Consider the following 21105-nt stretch of genomic DNA (forward strand, 5'->3'; position numbering starts at 1 on the left):
GGCAGCGGAGCCGTTCCCGGAGATCCCGTCCGGTTGCCATGGAAACAACCTTGCCTGGAAAGGGCATCTCCGCATCCCGGAGCCACTGCAGAGGCCTTGGGAAGCCCTGCCCGGGCGGGCACAGCAGCGTCCCCGACCCCTGCCCCAAAACCTGCCTCGAAATCCTCTGCTGGGCCCCATCGCTGGCACCCCTGGTGCTCCTGTACCTTCCCAGGATCCCAAATCCCCACCAGAGCAGGGCTGGCAGTGCCTCTGTCCCTTCCCAGGATCCCAAATCCCTCTCAGAGCAGGGCTGGCAGTGCCTCTGTCCCTTCCCAGGATCCCAAACCCCCCAAATCCCTCCCAGAGCAGGGCTGGCAGTGCCTCTGTGCCTTCCCAGGATCCCAAATCCCCCAAATCCCTCCCAGGGCAGGGCTGGCAGCGCCTCTGTCCCTTCCCAGGATCCCAAATCCCCCAAATCCCCACCAGGGCAGGGCTGGCAGTGCCTCTGTGCCTTCCCAAGATCCCAAATCCCCCAAATCCCTCCCAGGGCAGGGCTGGCAGTGCCTCTGTCCCTTCCCAGGTGCCCAAATCCCCCAGAGCAGCCCCGGGAAGCCCGGCTCCATCTGGCACAGGTGGGAATGTTTAATGAAGGATTTTTTTAGCTGCTCCACACACCTTGGAGCAGGTGGGCAGGGATGGGCTCCAGGCCCGGGGCCCTGCAGGATGGGCTGCATTCCATGGACACCTTCTGGAAAAGGGCAGGAAATGTCTGCACTCAGCATTCCCAGGCTCCCTGGCAGCTTTCATCCCAAACATCCCCACTAATTTATATTGTCAGGAAATCAATCCACAAACACCAGAGGTTTGTGCCCAAACAGGAGCCAGAGGAGTCCTTTGGCTTTATTCCAATCAAGGCAGAGGCCATGGGGCATCCCCTGGGGTCTCCCACATTTTTGGAGGGTGCAGCCTCCTGTTTATCCCAATTTCCCAGCTGCATTTCCCTTCTCTCTTTCCCCATTTCTGAGGTACCTGAGAGGTTCAGACTTCCCAAAACACCTGATCCCAGAGATTTCCCAAAGATTCCCCTCTAATGTACAACCCTCCCTTTTCATTTTTAATTCTTATGGAATTTAGGGGGTCTTCTCCATTCTTTCTTTCATCTCTCAATGTCCAATTTCATTTATCAGCAAACTTAAAGTTTATTTGTAAAGGCAAATCTCTTTTTCCATGCATCAATCAGTGGAATCCTTCCCATGGTTTCCTTTATCCCTCAGTGCTGGTTTTACCTCCCAGCAGCCCCACAGCTGCTTTGGAAAGGCAAATCCACCATTCCTCTCAATATTAACTCATGCCATTGTTCCTGGGTGTTTATGCAGAGATGTACAAAAATGTCACCTTAAAGCTCTCTCTGTTTCTGAGGCTGGTGTGTTTTTAAAACAAGGTTTTTAAGGAAATGACATTAAATAAATGGGAAGGGCTGTCAGAGGCAGCAAAGCTCCAGCCTTGCTCTGCTCCCATTGCTCAGCCTTGGGTGGATCCATTTGTTCTGCCCTGCCCTTTCCAGGCTGTGGTGAGGAACAGGGAGCTGCCCTTGGAACTGGGATTCACTGTAATCCCCTGGCAGGATCACAGGACATTCCCTGAGAACCTCACTGCTGAGAGGAATGGTGGATTTGCCTTTCCAAAGCAGCTCTGGGGCTGCTGGGAGGTGAAACCAGCACTGGGAGATGAAAGAAACCATGGGAAGGATTCCACTGATTGATGCATGGAAAAAGAGATTTGCTTTTACAAATAAACTCTAGATTGCTGATAAACGAAATTGGACATTGAGAGATGAAAGAAACAATGGGGAAAACCCCTAAATTCCATAAGAATTAAAAATGAAAAGGGAGGGTTGTACATTAGAGGGGAATCTCTGGGATCAGGTGTTCTGGGAAGTCTGAACCTCTCAGGTACCTCAGAAATGGGGAAAGTGAGAGGGAAATGCAGCTGGGAAATTGGGATAAACAGGAGGCTGCACCCTCCAAAAATGTGAGAGACCCCAGTGGAAATGCCCCATGGCCTCTCCCTTGATTGGAATAAAGTTCCAGGACTCCTCTGGCTCCTTTTTGGGCACAAACCTCTGGTGTTTGTGGATTGATTTTCCCAGCACTGGGGACATCTGGGAGTCATCACTGGAAGAGCCCCGAGTGCCACCACTGCTGCTCCCCAGAGAGCCCCAAATGTGGCCAGGAAAGTTCCTCCTCCCCAGGGCCATGCCTCAGACTCTGGGATCATTAGGGCAAGGTGCTAAAAAACAAACCAGGAAGCAGAAAAAACACTCAGCAGCCCTTAAATGAGAGTGCCTTAATTAAGCAAAGAAAGCGATTATTATTAGAAGCTCGTTTCTTATTTATAAGCAGCAGCAAATGTTAATAAGGGGAAAGTCAGCAGTTGCTTAATGAAACCCAAAGCAGCTGGGTCAAAGCACAGAGTGCAAGGAAAAATAAAACTCCAGCAGCTCCTGAACAGCAGGGATTTCAAATTTGGCTTGCAACGAGGAGGAGGCAAAGCTGCAGAGCTCAGAAGGGCGAGATGGCCACCCCAGGAAGGGCTGGGATCTGCTGGGAGAGCCAGGCTGGAGCCACTGCTGGGCTCACACCCAGCAGCCCTGAGGCTGGAAAATTCCAGAATCCCTGAGGCTGGAAAAGCCCTCCAGGGTCACCAAACCCATCCTGAGCCCCTGCAGGAACACCAAACCCATCCTGTGCCCCCTCTCCAGGGTCTCCAAACCCATCCTGTGCCCCCTCCCCAGCCCAGAGCACCAAGTGACTCCATTCTCAGACTCCACTCTCAGTTTTTTGCTGCTTTTCTATTTCCAGTTGTCAAAACTTTTAGGGAAATGTGTTTTTAGGAATTACCAAATCTAAAGATTATTTTTTCCCCCCCTCCCCAAACCAGAAATACCTGGATCAGCTGAGGGGGAGCTGGGAAGGGGCTGCAGAATCCCTGAGGGAGCTGGGCAGGGGCTCGGCCTGGAGCAAAGGAGGATCCAGGAGGGAAAAGCTCAGCAGCAGAGCCCTCCATAAACTTCCCACACTTTTTTTTCCCCTCATATTTTCTCCCACTTTTTGATTTTCCCCTCACGGCAAGGGAGACCCTGAGGGGCTGGAGCGGGGCCAGGGAAGGGAACGGAGCTGGGAAGGGGCTGCAGAATCCCTGAGGGAGCTGGGAAGGGGCTGCAGAATCCCTGAGGGAGCTGGGCAGGGGCTGCAGAATCCCTGAGGGAGCTGGGAAGGGGCTCGGCCTGGAGAAAAGGAGGATCCAAAGGGAAAAGCTCTGCAGTGGAACCTTCCCCAAACTTCCCACACTTTTTTTCCTCTCACATTTTCTCCCACTTTTTGATTTTCCCCTCATGGCAAGGGAGATCCTGAGGGGCTGGAGCGGGGCCAGGGAAGGGAACAGAGCTGGGAAGGGGTTGGAGAATCCCTGAGGGAGCTGGGAAGGGGCTGCAGAATCCCTGAGGGAGCTGGGCAGGGGCTGCAGAATCCCTGAGGGAGCTGGGAAGGGGCTCAGGCCGGGGCAGGGGCTCAGGCCAGCACTGAGGTCACCCCCAGAGTGTCCCCAGAGCCCTGCAGGGCAGCCAGGCTGGAGCAGGGATGGGGAGAGGCCTCTGCCCTCAAAGCTGATCTCCAGTAAGGCAGATTTTCCCTGCTTTGTGCAGGGCTGGCAATTATCTGCTTGACCACGAAATTACAGGCTGTTAGGGATCATTTTATTCATCTGATAATTACAAGATTAACCAAAGCTCTCTGTCTAGCAAGGGTTCATCTTGCACATGGGGTGGGCTGGAGCTCATTAGCTGGAACTGGCTGGTGTTAATTTAAAGGACAATAGCCCTGTACACCCTGAAAAAAAAAAAAGCCCAAATTTTCTCTCCAGCACCCATTACCTGCATTTTTCCATGGCAAAGTGGCTCTGCCCGGGGTAAATACCAGCCCAGGGTTTGAGCTGAGCTCTGTGCAGCCCCTGCAGGCTTGGGGAGCCTCAAAACACAAACCCTAAATGGGGAAGGGCACAGAAACCCTACAGGAGGAAGGACACACAGAAACCCTACAGGGGGAAGGGCACACACAAACCCTAAATGGAGAAGGCACAGAAACCCTACAGGAGGAAGGGCACAGAAATCCTTAATGGGGAAGGGCACAGAGAAACCCTACAGGGGGAAGGGCACAGAAATCCTACATGGGGAAGGGCACAGAAATCCTACATGGGGAAGGGCACAGAAATCCTACATGGGGAAGGGCACAGAAATCCTACATGGGGAAGGGCACAGAAATCCTACATGGGGAAGGGCACAGAAATCCTACATGGGGAAGGGCACAGAAATCCTACATGGGGAAGGGCACAGAAATCCTACATGGGGAAGGGCACAGAAATCCTACATGGGGAAGGGCACAGAAATCCTACATGGGGAAGGGCACAGAAATCCTACATGGGGAAGGGCACAGAAATCCTACATGGGGAAGGGCACAGAAATCCTACATGGGGAAGGGCACAGAAATCCTACATGGGGAAGGGCACAGAAATCCTACATGGGGAAGGGCACAGAAATCCTACATGGGGAAGGGCACAGAAATCCTACATGGGGAAGGGCACAGAAATCCTACATGGGGAAGGGCACAGAAATCCTACATGGGGAAGGGCACAGAAATCCTACATGGGGAAGGGCACAGAAATCCTACATGGGGAAGGCACAGAAATCCTACATGGGGAAGGGCACAGAAATCCTACATGGGGAAGGGCACAGAAATCCTACATGGGGAAGGGCACAGAAATCCTACATGGGGAAGGGCACAGAAATCCTACATGGGGAAGGGCACAGAAATCCTACATGGGGAAGGGCACAGAAATCCTACATGGGGAAGGGCACAGAAATCCTACATGGGGAAGGGCACAGAAATCCTACATGGGGAAGGGCACAGAAATCCTACATGGGGAAGGCACAGAAATCCTACATGGGGAAGGGCACAGAAATCCTACATGGGGAAGGGCACAGAAATCCTACATGGGGAAGGGCACAGAAATCCTACATGGGGAAGGGCACAGAAATCCTACATGGGGAAGGGCACAGAAATCCTACATGGGGAAGGGCACAGAAATCCTACATGGGGAAGGGCACAGAAATCCTACATGGGGAAGGCACAGAAATCCTAAATGGGGAAGGCACACAGAAACCCTACAGGGGGAAGACACACACACAAACCCTACAGGGGGAAGACACACACAGAAATCCTAAATGGGGAAGACACACACAAACCCTACAGGGGGAAGGGCACACACAAACCCTACATGGGGAAGGGCACACACAAACCCTACATGGGGAAGGGCACACAGAAATCCTAAATGGGGAAGACACACACAAACCCTACAGGGGGAAGGGCACAGAAATCCTAAATGGGGAAGACACAGACAAACCCTACATGGGGAAGGGCACACACAAACCCTACACGGGGAAGGGCACAGCGTGGAAAGCTGTGGATTTCCAAGGTGATGGAGGAGGAGGAGGAGGGCTCTGCCCTGTGTTTTCCAAGAGTGTCCAGAGCACTCCTGTCCCCACCGCCAGGGCCCTGCAGCTCCATCAGCCCCTGCTCCCCTCCCATTCCTTCCAGGTGAGCCCAAGGTGAGCAGGATGGGGCTCAGCAGGACAGGGAACACCTGGGGACACCAGCAGAGCCTCAGGAGCTCTGGGAGGCTGCCCTGGAGGGTCCCTGCAGGCTGGGATGGGCAGGAGGATCCCAGCCCAGTCCCAGAGCCAGCACCCAGCTGGGGATGCAGCTGCAGGAGCTCTGAGCATCCCATGGGATCAGAATTGTTTGGGTTCTCAGCCCAGCCTGCTGATTGTGGCTCCCACTTGCACCTGGGCCTGGCAGCAGATATTCCAGAGAAGCTGTTTTGGCTTGGAGTGCTTCCATGTGCTACAAAATGACAAGGCTGGGCCGTTTTTAGGAGCTCTGCATGGGCAGAGTTGTGATGGTGTTCCCAGGGGTCCCAGGGTGAGGGGAGAGACGAGGATCTGACTCCATGTTTCACAAGGCTGATTCATTATTTTATGATATATATTATATTAAAACTATACTAAAAGAATAGAAGAAAGGATTCCATCAGAAGGCTGCCTAAGAATAGAAAAGGAAAGAATGAGTAACAAAGGCTTGTGGCTCGGCTCTCTGTCCAAGCCAGCTGGGCTGTGATTGGCCATTAATTAGAAACAACCCCATGAGCCCAATCCCAGACCCACCTGTTGCATTCCACAGCAGCAGATAACCATTGGGTACATTTTGTTCCTGAGGCCTCTCAGCTTCTCAGGAGGAAAAATCCTAAGGAAAGGATTTTCCATAAAAGATGTCTGTGACACAGAGCGAGCCATTCGTCACCACAGGCTGGGGGATTGACAGGGCCAGGCACATTTTCCTGGTCCCAGAGGCTGGGGATGCTCAGGGGTTTGAATCATCCCCCCTGGCCTGGCTGTCCCTGCCTCTCCAGCGCTGCTGAAGCCGTCCCCAGGCAGGGTGGCTGCACCAGGAGCCTGGCACACGCACATCCCATCCCAGGGGTGGGAAGGGACAGGGCTGGGCTCAAACCCTGCCCGGGCAGCCCTGCCCGGCCCTCCCGGGGCTGTGGGACCGGCAGGGACATCCCGGGGCTGTGGGACAGCCCCCAGGAGCTGCAGATCACAGCCCAGCTCCAGCCCCGCCCCGGGCACACAAACCCGTTCCCAAAACACCAGTGCCACATCCCTGTGTCCCACAGGGACCCCACACATCCCACAGATAACCCCACAGACATCCCAGATATCCCACACATCCCTGCACCCCACAGGCACCCCACAGATCCCTGCACCCCACAGATAACCCCACACATCCTACAGATACCCCAGACATCCCTGCATCCCACAGGCACCCCACACATCCCACAGATAACCCCACAGACATCCCAGATATCCCACAGGCACCCCACAGATCCCTGCACCCCACAGATAACCCCACACATCCTACAGATACCCCACACATCCCTGCATCCCATGGGCACCCCACAGATACCCCACAGATCTCTGCCCCCCACACCCACCTGTGTCCCAGGCCAGCAGCAAGGACAATTCCCAAAGGGAGCCGGGGCCATCCCAAACCTCCCTCCCAGGACAGCTCCCCCTGGGCCTCCTAATGAGGAGCAGGGTGCCCCTAATTAGCACTCCAGCTAATTAGCCCATGAGCTGTAAGCCTTTCCTGGCCTGGCAGGAGGAGTTTGGGTACTGGGGTACACAAAGCTTTGGGACCAGAAGAGATTTGATAAACAAAGTGCCTTGGCAAGAGCAAACAGAACTTGGAGGATTAAATCAAGATTCAGAGAAGATTCAATCACACAGATTTACCTGAAAAAGAAAATGGCATCAAACTCTGCAAGCAAGAGATGTTGTAAAATGCATAAGTTTGTTTCTTAACCCAGTCACTGTGGTAAAACATTACTGGCCTCCCTAAAATACAACATATGCATTTGTATCCCACGATAAATGGGATTCTCTGACCCTCTCAGCGAGTCCTGGTCTCTCTCCATCACCAACACCTGGGGTGGTGCTGTCACTGCAGCCCTGCCCACCCTTCCCCCGGGCAGGTTCTGCACCATCCCAAATGATTTCCCTGGCCCTGCTCTCCTTCTGTCCCCAGAGCAGCTGCATGTGCCAGCCCAGCCCCAGGGAACAGCGCCAGGAGCCTGGCACACACACACAGCACACAGCCCACATCCAAAATCCCACAGCCCAGGAGATGGAAACACAACAGGCTGGGCTGGGAGGAGGAGGGAGGTGGAGAGAGATGGAAGGAGGAAGGAACTGGAAGGAGGAACAAGGTGGAAGGAGGTGGAATGAGGATGCTCAGTGGAAGGAGATAGAAGGAGGAGGGAAGGAGATGGAAGGAGATGAAAGGAGGAGGAAGATGGAAGGAGGAACAAGGTGGAAGGAGATGGAGGGAGGTGGAGGGAGATGGAGGGAGACGGAGGGAGACAGAGGGAGATGGAAGGAGGTGGAAGGAGGTGGAAGGAGGTGGAGGGAGGTGGAGGGAGGTGGAGGGAGATGGAAGGAGATGGAGGGAGATGGAGGGAGATGGAAGGAGATGGAGGGAGGTGGAGGGAGGTGGAAGGAGACGGAGGGAGACGGAGGGAGACGGAGGGAGATGATGGAGGGAGGTGGAGGGAGGTGGAGGGAGGTGGAGGGAGGTGGAGGGAGGTGGAAGGAGGTGGAGGGAGATGGAGGGAGGTGGAGGGAGATGGAGGGAGGTGGAAGGAGATGGAAGGAGATGGAAGGAGATGGAGGGAGATGGAAGGAGGAACAAGGTGGAGGGAGATGGAGGGAGGTGGAAGGAGATGCTCGGTGCTCTCTGGCTGAAGGTGGGCAGGGCCTGACCCCTCCCTGGTGCCAGGGTCTGTCCCCACCCTGCAGGGCCTCCCGGGTCACACACGTGTGGCACTTGGGGCCATGGAGAGCAGGGATTCAGGGGGAGCTGGGTGCATCCCTGCCCTCAGAATGTTCTGGAACAATCCAGCCCGCTGGATCCATCGCTGCTGGGAGCCAGGGGATGGCTGGCCTTGGGGCCAGCCTGAACGATGCCATCCCTGCTGTGTTCCCTGCACTCCTGCTGTGGGAAGCTGATTGCTGAGCTGCACCTCGGAGCTCAGGCAGGGGAGGGGTGTGCAGTGCTCCTGACGTGCTTTTCCTGCCGGGCCACAGCTCCATTCTGCTCCATGAAGCATCCCTGGGTGACTCAGCTGTTCAGGCCTCTGCTGCCAGCCCCTCCGCGTGCACACACCAATTAAACAGCCTCCTGAGCACTCCTTTGGAGCTGACAAGTCATTAATGAAACACTTTCCTGTCTCCAAGTGTTCCCTCCAGGGAGAACAGCCTGGGATGGGGCTGGCAGGAGAAAATTCGAGCCCTGAGAAGAGCTAAGCCACGAACTTGTGAAAGATCTAAACACCATCAGGTATTTATAACTCTGTCCCTCATTACCTATGGATGAGCATAAAAGGTTTTTACCTCCAGAGAGGGGCTTTGCATATGGATGAAGCACAGAGAAAGGAGCCAAGCCCTGTTCCCTCAGGAGAGCAGCACTGCGAGTGCCTTTCCGTGTTAGGGCTGCTGTGACGTGTGCCCTCATACATAATGCACATCATTCCCACCCTAAATATAGCCCTGCTCCCTGGGAGCTGCCACGGGACTGAGATCCAGGGGTGCCAGGGTGGCCTCTCCTGGAGCTGCTGCCCCCTGGGCTGGGCTGGGGGTCCTGGGGCCATTGGGATGTGGAGCTGCAGCCCCCCCTGGGCTGGGCTGGGGGTCCTGGGGCCATTGGGATGTGGAGCTGCACTCCCTGGGCTGGGCTGGGATGGGCTGGGGGTCCTGGGGCCATTGGGATGTGGAGCTGCAGCCCCCTGGAGCAGCCCTGCCCGGGGTGGAGGTCCCAGAGCTGCAGGGGCTGGGACACTGAGGGTCCCACTGGGCCCCCTTCACTGGAGGCACAGGGTGGGAAGGAGCTGAAGGACAGCCTGGGGGTCCCATCCCATCCCATCCCATCCCATCCCATCCCATCCCATCCCATCCCATCCCATCCCATCCCATCCCATCCCATCCCATCCCATCCCATCCCATCCCATCCTGCTGCTGCATTCCCACCCCTGCCACACCAGGGATGCAGCTGTGGGGTTCAAGGACCCTTTTTGCCCTCTATCCCAGACTGGATTGGGTTGGAAGGGGCATTAAACACATCTCCTTCCACCCCTCCATGGGCAGGGAAAGGAACCTTCCAGCCACGCTGGAAAGCACCTTTAATTGGGCTTTCTCTGCCCCTTTAATTGGGCTTTTTGTGCCCCTTTAATTGGGCTTTCTCTGCCCCTTAAATTGGGCTTTTTGTGCCCCTTAAATTCGGCTTTCTCTGCCCCTTAAATTGGGCTTTTTGTGCCCCTTAAATCAGGCTTTCTGTGCCCCTCAAATCAGGCTTTCTGTGCCCTCCAAATTGGGCTTTTTGTGCCCCTTAAATTTGGCTTTCTGTGCCCCCCAAATTGGGCTTTCTGTGCCCTTTAAATTGGGCTTTTTGTGCCCCTTAAATTGGGCTTTCTGTGCCCCCCAAATTGGGCTTTCTGTGCCCCTTAAATCGGGCTTTTTGTGCCCCTTAAATCGGGCTTTCTGTGCCCCTCAAATCGGGCTTTCTGTGCCCCCCAAATTGGGCTTTCTGTGCCCCCAAATTGGGCTTTCTGTGCCCCCAAATTGGGCTTTCTGTGCTCCCCAAATCGGGCTTTCTGTGCTCCCCAAATCGGGCTTTCTCTGCCCCTCAAATTGGGCTTTCTGTGCCCCTCAAATTGGGCTTTCTGTGCCCCTCAAATCGGGCTTTCTGTGCCCCCCAAATCGGGCTTTCTCTGCCCCTCAAATCGGGCTCTCTGTGCCCCCCAAACTGGGCTTTCTGTGCCCCGAAATGGGAGAGCAGGACCCAGAGCAAGGCGAGCCTGCTGAGAGCTGCCAGCCCAGGGGATGGTGCCCTCCTGGGGCAGCCTGGGCTCTGCTCTGGCTGAGCCCCAAGGCCCTGGCACAGCTCCCAGGCGCTCTTTGCCAGGAGCAGCAGCCGTGCTGGGCCCTGTTTCCCTCCCCAGCAGCTCCCCCGAGCAGCCCCAGCCCAGGTGCTGGAGGTTCCTCAGCCTGGGGGAGCCTCCAGCTCTGCACAGGAGGGACACAGAGCTCAGGGAAATGCTGGATTTTCACCTGTGCCATGGAAGGGTTTGCTCTTCCTCTCTGCGCTGGGAAGAAGTTATTTAATTATTTAAATATTTAAGTGTTTAAACGAAATTAAATTAATTATCCAATTAATTAAATTTTATTAATAATTGTTTAATATGGTAAAATCTTCCTGCTCTGAAACAACTCTTGGGGTTGGTTTGGGAAAAGCTCCTCTTGTGCTGAGGGAGCTGAGCAGATCCCAATCCCATTTTCACCCTGCTAACTCCTTGTTCCTGTTTATCACCAGCCCTGGCATTAACCAGGTGATGGATGAGCACACTCTGCTCTTCGGTGGGAATATGTGCAGGGAATGCTTGGATAATTACCTGTGAGAAGAGCAGAGCCTCCTGAGCTGGGCTTTAAACGAGCTGAGGGACTGGAACGGTTCTCTCTTTAATTAAACTCCTGACAGATCCCATATTTCACCTCTCTGTTAGCCTTGGCCCTCTCCAAGCTTGTCAGGAGCCCCTGATTCCAAGGGCTGAGGAACAAGAACATCCTGGGTGGAGCTGCGGCCTTGTGACCCTCCAGTGACTCCATTTTCCTCCCAAAATCAGGGAATTGCAGAGCCCAGCTTCCCCAGGGAGCAGTGGGAGGTGATCCCTCCCAGCCTGGATCCACCCCAGCAGGGAAATCATTCCCCAGTTTCAGAGGCCCAGGGAACGCTGGTTTTCACAGGGAATTTTCACAGGATCCCCTGTGCATTGGGATTCCCTTCATTCTCCAGCCTCCCCATCCTCTTCCAGGAGAAGGAAATCAGCTGCTGATGGTTTGCTCCTCCTCCTCCTCTTAAAATGTTTCCTGAGGCTCCCAGATATTTGGGAGGCAACATGACTAAAAATGGAAGCAAGGTTGCTCCTCCAGGTGTTGTTCTCAGTCCCACCAAAATCTTAAATAAGCAGAGGAAAATTTATCCATACACATTCCATAGAATCCTAAAACCTCAGGATGTTTGGGTTGGAAAGGACCTTAAACCTCATCCAGTGCCACTCCTGCCATGGCTGGGACACCTCCCACTGTCCCAGGCTGCTCCAAGCCCTGTCCAGCCTGCCCTGGGACACTGCCAGGGATGGGGAATCCTCCCAAAGCTCTCCTAAATCCTATCAAAAGTGATTTTCCGTAATTAAAATATTTAAGTGGTTTTCCATAATTTAAATATTAAAGGGGTTTCCCATAATTTAAATATTAAAGGGATTTTCAATAATTTAATTATTAAACTGTCCTCTTCAGCCTCATGGTGGGTGCATCAGTAGAACACCTTCCACTGTCCCAGGCTGCTCCAAGCCCTGTCCAGCCTGGCCTTGGGCACTGACAGGGAATGGGGAATCCTCCCAAAGCTCTCCTAAAACCTATCAAAAGTGAATTTCCATAATTTAGATATTAATGGGGTTTCCCATAATTTAAATATTAAAGGGATTTCCCATAATTATAATTTTAAAGTGGTTTTCCATAATTTAAATATTAAAGGGGTTTTCCATAATTTAAATATTAAAGGGATTTCCCACAATTAAAATATTAAAGGGATTTCCATAATTAATTAAAATATTAAAGGTATTTTCCATAATTTAAATATTTAAGGGGTTTCCCACAATTTAAATATTAAAGAAAATTTCCATAATTAAAATATTAAAGGGATTTTCCATAATTTAAATATTAAAGAGATTTTCCATAATTAAAATATTAAAGCAATTTTCCATAATTAAAATATTAAAGATGTTTTCCATAATTTAAATATTAAAGGGATTTCCCATAATTTAAAGTGTCCTCTTCAGCTTCATGGTGGCTGCATCAGTAGAACATCAACAGGTCTGGCCTTGGCTCCCTTTGCTGAGCAGCAGGGTGATGGACAGCACAGCAAACACGTTTTCCTTGGCTGGGGGAATCCCTGCTTTCCTTGCACTCCCTGCAATCAGTGGGGTCTGTTTAAGGAGCAGAACCATCCCTGATGATGCCCTTGCCTTGCTTGGGGTGTCATCAATGGCAGGGCCAGAGAGCCAAGGCCAGACCTAAACCATCCCTGGCCTGTGCCAAACCCAGCTCAGCCATTGCTGGGCAGAGCAATCAGAGCCTCATTTTTCCAGGGGAAAACCAGCTCCAGGTTTTTCTGCTTCCCTTTAAGCAAAACAGCCCAGCCTGGAATGGGGCCAGGCAGAGGGACCCGGTGCCAGCAGCGAGAGCCAGGCACAGGGTGGGGCTGTGCCTCCCAATCTGGAGAGCACCAATTAGCACTCCAAACACGCTAATGAGGCAATTCATGGAGGAAAAGCAATAATCAATCAAGTCCCAATCACAGAGAGATTGCTCTGCTGAATAACAGCAAAGTTCCATATGCAGGTGGAAAAACTGAGGGGAAAAAACTGAGGGGAAAAACTGAGGAGGTTGGAGTCGGGCTGGGAGAGCTGGGAATGTTCCCCTGGAGAGGGAAAAGGATCCAGGGAAACCTCAGAGACCTTCCAGGGCCCAAAGGGGCTCCAGGAGAGCTGGAGAGGGGCTGGGGACAAGGGATGGAGGGACAGGAGCCAGGGAATGGCACAGGCAGGAGGAGCAGAATCCGAGCCTGGGATGTTCCTGGGATCTGCTCCCACCCCCTGCTCTGCCCTGTCCCCAGGTCTGGAACTTCCTCTCCCAGAGAAGGAGTAGTTTTCCTGTAGTGAGGAATATCGATGGATCTCATCTGACTGTGCCCAAAATAACCTCTCCAATGTGCTGAGCGTGGATTTTCTGTCAGGAACTGGAGCAGGGATTGCACTGAGCCCCACTTTGGGCACAGGGAACTCACAGCTCACCCCAATCCCATGGGCAGGGCTGGATCCCAGGGTCCCAGCTGGCTCCAGGCCACCCAACCCAGTGTGGAACCCCCCAGGGCAGGCACAGGCACAGCCTGGGGCCAGGAGTGCTCCAGAAACCCCTTTGAATCCCGGCTGAAATCCACATTTCCCCATGACAGGGAGTGTGGGGAAGCTCTCAGTCAGGATTTCCCTCCCAAGCCAGGCTCCAGGGTGCAGCTTTCACTGCCTAAGCCAAGCTTTGGGTGCTGCATCCATTGGAATGAGGCCTCAGAGGCTCAGGGAAGAAGGGGGAGATCCCATTTTTTATGGGGTGGTGGCAGAGCAGGAGGTGTTTGATTGCTGGGTTTGTCACATCCAGCTGATCTCCTTTTCCACAGGGATTGTTTCCAGGGAGGGCCCAGGGATGCACAGGCCCAGCTATTGTCTCCTCAAACCAGAATCCTGGAGTGATTGGGGTGGAAGGGACCTAAAATCCCATCCCATTCCATGGGCAGGACAACTCCCAAAGTGTCCCAGGCTGCTCCAAACCATGGCCAGCCTGGCCTTGGGCACTGCCAGGCAGGGATGGGACAGAAAATCTGGAATTTTGCTGTGTAATAAACACTCCTGATAGGGAACAGCCCTTCCAGCACCACTGAATCCCTCAGGTGGCTGGAGAAAACCAGGGTAAAACACAAACCTGACTGAAGCCTCCCCTCTGGAAGGCCTCTGCCACCATTCGTGGGTTTTTTCTTGAAGAGAAGGGGAGAAAACCAGGGTAAAATACAAACCTGACAGAACCCCCTCTCTCTGAAAGGCTTTGCCACCATTCCTGGGTTTTTTCCTGGAGAAAAGCAGGGAAAAACACAAACCTGACAGAACCCAATCTCTGAAAGGCTCTGCCACCATTCATGGGGTTTTTTCCTGAAGGGGAGAAAACCAAGGTAAAATACAAACCTGACAGAATCCCCCTCTCTGAAAGGCTCTGCCACCATTCCTGGGGTTTTTTTCCAGGAGAAAACCAGGGTAAAACACAAACCTGACAGAACCCACTCCTCTTAAAGGCTCTGCCACCATTCCTGGGGTTTTTTCCTGGAGAAAACCAGGGTAAAACACAAACCTGACTGAAGCCCCCTCTGAAAGGACTCTGCCACCATTCCTGGTTTTTTTCCCTGAAGGGAAGGGGAGAAAATCAGGGTAAAACACAAACCTGACTGAACCCACTCCTCTTAAAGGCTCTGCCGCCATTCCTGGTTTTTTTTTTCCTGGAGAAAACCAGGATAAAACACAAACCTGACAGAACCCAATCTCTGAAAGGCCTTGCCACCATTCCTGGGTTTTTTTCCTGGAGAAAACCAGGGTAAAACACAAACCTGACAGAACCCACTCCTCTTAAAGGCTCTGCCGCCATTCCTGGGTTTTTTTTCCTGGAGAAAACCAGGATAAAACACAAACCTGACAGAACCCAATCTCTGAAAGGCCTTGCCACCATTCCTGGGGTTTTTTCCTGCAGGGAAGGGGGACAAAAATCTGGTTTTGTTCTCGCTGGCTGTCCCACGTGCTGGAGGAGCAGCTGACCCTAAGGCACGGAGGCAGCTATTTCTGGGCTGTAATTAAACATGGGCAGAGGGGGAGGCACAAAAGCAGCACCATCTGCCACCCTCGTGGCACGGAAATAGAGCTGGAGCTGCCGCCCCTTTTGTCCTTCCCACAGGATTTTGTCCTTCCCCAGGATCCCAAGGGTTTCTGGAGCACTCCTGTGTTACTGTTATGTTTCTTGGAAAAATCTCTTTGCTAAGATTTCTCCTTTTGGGAAGCTGAGAAACTTCAGGGGAAAAGGAAAACAATATCATCTCGTTTATTTCTCTTGTGTTTTACTGCTTTAAACTGTGGTTTAGAGATTGTTTATTCAGCAGGTAATTGTTTTATTGGTTTCATGTGAATTTGTTTTTACTCATTGGCCAATAACAGCCAAGCTGTGTCAGACTCTAAAAAAAAAGTCACGAGTTTTTCATTAATGTCTTTCTAACCTTCTTTTGGTATCCTTTCTGTATTCTTTAGTACAGTTAATTTAGTATTATTTAATATAATATAAATCATATTTTAAAAATATTTAAAATAATTATTTAAATAATATTTATAAGCAATTATAATTTAATAAATAAATTAATTAAATAAATAATTAATAATTTACATTTATAAATAATTAAATTATAAATAATTTAATTAATTTTTTATAATATAAAATATATTTATAATAATTTAAATAAACAATTAAATAAATAAATAGTAAATTCTTAATTATTCAATAAATAAATACTATTTAATGAATAAAATAAATTTAAATATAATAATATTTAAATTAATATTTTAAAATAATAAATTAATTTTTTAAAATTAATATAATAATATATTATTTACATATAATATAAATAATATATATTATTATATACTTAAGCATATTATCAATATAAAAATAATGGATATAATTATATATTATATATAATTTAAATAATATATAATTATATATATATTTAATAATTTGAATAATTATATATTAGTATTTATTTAAATAATTAAATTAGCCTTCTAAGAACATAAAGTAAAATTCACCACTTCCTTCCTAGCACGAGGCACCTCTCAAATACCACACTCCTGGCCCCAGGCTGTGCCTGTGCCTGCCCTGGGGAGTTCACACTGGGTTGGGTGGCCTGGAGCCAGCTGGGACCCTGGGATCCAGCCCTGCCCATGGGATTGGGGTGAGCTTTGCCCACAGTGGGGCTCAGTGAAATCCCTGCTCCAGTTCCTGACAGAAAATCCATGCTCAGCACATTGGAGAGGTTATTTTGGGCACAGTCAGATGAGATCCATCGATATTCCTCACTACAGGAAAGCTATATTTGGCCAACTACAACACTGCAGAGCAGACTCAAATCCCAGGATTTTGGGGTGTTTTCGGGTTGAGGTGCTGGCTCTGCTCCCCTCCCATCCCAGGCAGAGGGAGGGCTGTGAGTCCTTGCTCCAGGTGGGACAGGACTGAGCAGGGACTGTCCCAGCTCCCACAGCCCTGCTGCCTGCCTTTGGCATTGTCTTTCCCATTTCCCCATCCCGGATTGCTCTGAATTCCAGCAGGATGGGGCAGTGCCCTGGGACAAGGGAGCTGGGATGGGAGCGTGCCATGAGCTGGGCACTGCTCTCCAAGATCTCTGTTCTCCTGGTGGAAATAAAATAAAACCACATTAAAGTGGTTTCCAGCAAAGGATCCTCCTTAAAGTGCCCTCTGGGACCAGAGCAGCTTCCAAGGGGAAACTCCTGATTTTGGGACAAAGGGGCTGGAGAGGGGAGGGCACTGCGCCACCCCCAGCACCTGTGGAGTGCCCAGGGAAGGGGGTCCAGATTCAGGGAAGGGTCTGGATGGTCAGAGAAGGGTCTGGTTTCAGGGAAGGGTCTGGATGGTCAGAGAAGGGTCTGGATTCAGGGAAGGGTCTGGATTGGTCAGGGAAGGGTCTGGATTCAGGGAAGGGGCTGGATTCAGGGAAGGGGCTGGATTGCCCAGGGAAGGGTTTGGATTGCCCAGGGAAGGGTCTGGGAGCTGGAGCAGCCTTCCATGAGGCTGGGCTTGAGGGCAGAGGAGGCAGAGCCTCCACTCCCCATAAATTCCTTTGGAGAGTCACTGGAAGGTCCTGCAGGAGCTGGAAAAGCAGAGCTGGGGCTGGGCTCATCAGCTGATGGATGAGGTGCATCCCATGGATATCCCCACACCAGGACACAGATCCCCCATGGAAGAAATGTCCCCAGATTCATGAAATGCCCTGCTGGAGTCCCTGCCAGGCCCTGGGGGTGCTCCTGACTGCCTTGGCACCTCTGCTGTGCCCGTCCCTGCCACCCATCCACTGCCACCCTGGAGCTGGGACTGCTGGCCACGGATAAGGATCCAGAAATAGCCCAGCACCAAGCATGTGATGGCCACAAATCATTGCAGAGCTGCTCTTGAGCACCTCAGATAAAGGAGCTGCCAGGAAATGTGGGGCTGCTGCAATTCCATCCAATAATGGAGGGAAAATTAACCTTTAATGTGGGGTAAGGCCAATACCCCACAGCCAAGGCACGCCTTAGGTGCTTCCAGGGGAAGATTTGTCCTGGGTGATGTTTTTGCCACCCTGGGCTGTCAGCAGGGGCTCTGGGAATGGGGTGACGTTCCCTGGGCTTGTGTTTCTGCTCTGGAGGAGCACAGCTGTTTTCAAATGTCAGAGAAAACCTGAAAATGTAGAACTGGAAGGCAGCCTGAGAAGAGAGGAGTTACCTGGGGTTAAATGTGGTTTCCACCCTTCAGACAGGTCCTGGTGAGGCCAGGGGGCCTTGGTGGGGCCAAATCCATGTGGAGTCAATGGAAACTGAGTGGTTTGCAGAGAACAAGAACTGTTCTTGCTTTTTAGAAAGTCTGGAGTCACAGATGGGTTTTGTTTGGGGTGACCTTCAAAATCACCCCAATTCCCCCCTGCCATGGCTGGGACACCTTCCACCATCCCAGGGTGTTCCAGCCTGGCCTTGGGCACTGCCAGGGATCCAGGGGCAGCCCCAGCTGCTCTGGGAATCCCAGCCCAGCCAGGAATTCCCAATTCCCAATGTCCCATCCATGCCTGCCCTCTGGCACTGGCAGCCATTCCCTGGCTCCTGTCCCTCCATCCCTTGTCCCCAGTCCCTCTCCAGCTCTCCTGGAGCCCCTTCAGGCCCTGCCAGGGGCTCTGAGCTCTGCCTGGAGAGACCCTGCAGAACAAAAATCCCATTTTTAGGACACCTAGAGGGAGGAATATGCCATTTTTAAGTTGTTCCAACAGAACAAATGTAACTTTCAGCTACAACCACTAAAACTATTTATTGTGCCAAGGAGTTCCCCACCAGGACCAGGTTTCCAAGGGGCTGGCACAGAATTCCCAGCTCTGGAACCCCCCTGGAACTCAGGGTACCCAACCCAGCCCAGGAGAGTCCCAGCCCCACACCCAGCATCCTCTGGAAGGGCTGGACAAATCCCAGCCCCTGCACACCAAGGGCTGCTGGAGTTCGTTCTGTGGCTGCTGGAATTGAGGACATCCAGCACTGTGTGCCAGGTTCCTCCTGCCAGGAATTCCATAATCGCTGTCACCAGGCACTGGTGGCATTGAGGGGACACCAAGGGGACACCAAGGGGACAATGTCCCTGTGAAGGCAGAGTGGATTGTTCTGGGAATTATTTATAGAAATATATTCTTATATGTATCTATAAATAACATCATATTATATTAATATATAGCATATATTATATAAACACATAATATAAAAATAATATATAATAATATACAAAATAATAGAATTATACAAAATATTTATATTTATATTCATATTCATATTTATAGAAATAATTATATTTATAATAATTATTATAATAATATTCAACATGTATATTTTAATAATTATTAATCTTATTAAATAATTAATAATAATTAATACAAAACCATATGTTTGTACTATATTTATATTTTATAATTATATATTTATACTATATTAATATTAACATTAATATGTATGCTATATTTATATTTATATTTATATTCATATTTATAGAAATAATTATATTTATAATAATTATTATTATTATATTCAACCATGTATATTTTAATAATTATTAATCTTATTACCTATAATTAATAAGAATTAATACAATAACATATATTTGTACTATATTTATATTTATATTTCTATATTTATACTATATTCATCATTATATTTATAGTTATAGGTATACTATATTTATATTTATATTAATATTCATTGTCGGGGCAGAGACAGACAGCTGGCATCTCTGGACATCGGGAACGATGTGCTGAGTTCCCACAATTCATATTTATAGAAATAATTATATTTATAATAATTATTATAATAATATTCAACCATGTATATTTTAATAATTATTATTCTTATTACTTGTAATTAATAATAATTAATACAATAACATATATTTGTACTATATTTATATTTATATTTTATATTTATACTATATTTATACTATATTTATACTATATTTATATTTATATTTATATTTATGTTTATGTTTATTTAAGTTTATAGTCACATTTATATTTATGTTTATGTTCATATTTATATTTATGTTTATGCTCATATTATATTATATAAATCCTAGACGGAAAAACCCCACAAAATTAAATTTCTTCTATCAGGTAACCCAAGAGGCTTCCAAGGACTGACAGAACAAACCCAGGCACCAGAGATTCACAGGAATGATTGTAGGGCACAGAATGGGTTGTGTTGGAAGGGACACTGAGAATTACCCAGTGCCACCCTGGGGACATCTCCCGCTGTCCCAGGCGCTCCAAGCCCCAGTGTCCAGCCTGGCCTTGGGCACTGCCAGGGATCCAGGGGCAGCCCCAGCTGCTCTGGGCATCCCAGCCCAGCCAGGAGTTCCCAGTTCCCAAATCCCATCCATCCCTGCCCTCTGGCACTTTCAGACCATCAGCCCCGGTCCCGTTGCCACAGGAAATAACGATAAAAATGACAAATAAGGATCAAAGTGGTAAATGGTGAGCCCGGGCAGGCTGAGCGCTCATTGCTGGGATTAGAGCTCCCCTCAGTGGGATGCAGGGAGGGCACAGCCCCAGTCACCGTCCGGCCCGGCCTCGGACACCTCCGGGGATGGCACAGCTTCCTCCAGGGCGCACTCCGTGAAAATTCCTGTTGGGAATAGCCTGTGGAATGCACCCCGAGCATCCCCGTGCGGATTCCTGCTGGGAGACACAAGATTCAGGGGGAGAAAAGTGTCTAACAGCCAATATTGCAAAGAGGGAGATCAGTCAGGGAGGAATCCAGCGGTGCCAGGAGCTGCTCCCGGCCTGGAGCTGGGCTGGAACCCCGGGAATGGAGCCTGGAGTCCTGGAGCAGCTCAGAGCCACACAAAACAGCAGTCAAGGAAATCTGGGAAAAGCCTGATCTGGGTGCTCCGAGTGCAGTTCTCCAGCTCTGGGTGGATGTCACCCTGATTTTTTAAGATTTTCTGAGCCTTCTGATGTTTCCATTCTTGTAACGAACTTTGTCACACACTTTATGTAAATAACTTATTGTTTCACATTCTTTTATGGAATTAAAAAAATGATAAACTGTTGGTTTGTCCAGTGTCATTGGAGAGGTGGCACTTCCACCCTCCAATCCACTGGCACTTTTAGAAATCTGTAAATGTTAAAGTCAAAAAACAAACTTCCCTTTTTACCTTAAAAACAGCAGCGTGTCCACATTGTGTTGTTTCGTGTGAGAGGTGGATGTTGGCCTCCACAAACCTGTACCCGGGGGGTTTAGGGTGGATATGAGGAAAGGAGTTTCCATGGGAAGGGCTGGAAGGCACTGCAAGGCAGTGGGAACATTCAGGGAATGTGTGGATGTGACACCTGGGGACACGGGGCAGTGGTGAATGCTGCGGGCGGTGGCTGCACTTGATGGCCCCAAAAGGCTTCTCCAACCTGAGCAATTCCCTGATTTTGTAATGCAGCATTTTCCAAGGAAGCCTCAAGCAAGGAA

The 21105-nt window shown here is 50.3% G+C and overlaps 1 long non-coding RNA gene across 1 annotated transcript; it reads left to right on the forward strand.

Moving 5' to 3' along the window:
• Positions 1 to 7835: 7835 nt before the first annotated feature.
• Positions 7836 to 20861, forward strand: LOC139593448 (uncharacterized). The gene is made up of 3 exons (XR_011680303.1): positions 7836 to 7966; positions 8891 to 8993; positions 19758 to 20861. It is a non-coding gene; the product is annotated as an uncharacterized lncRNA (long non-coding RNA).
• The last annotated feature ends 244 nt before the right edge of the window (positions 20862 to 21105 follow it).

Source organism: Agelaius tricolor, unplaced genomic scaffold (genome assembly GCF_023055355.1).
Source record: "Agelaius tricolor isolate 1412-34295 unplaced genomic scaffold, bAgeTri1.0.p SCAF_10, whole genome shotgun sequence".
NCBI classification, from domain to species: domain Eukaryota; kingdom Metazoa; phylum Chordata; class Aves; order Passeriformes; family Icteridae; genus Agelaius; species Agelaius tricolor.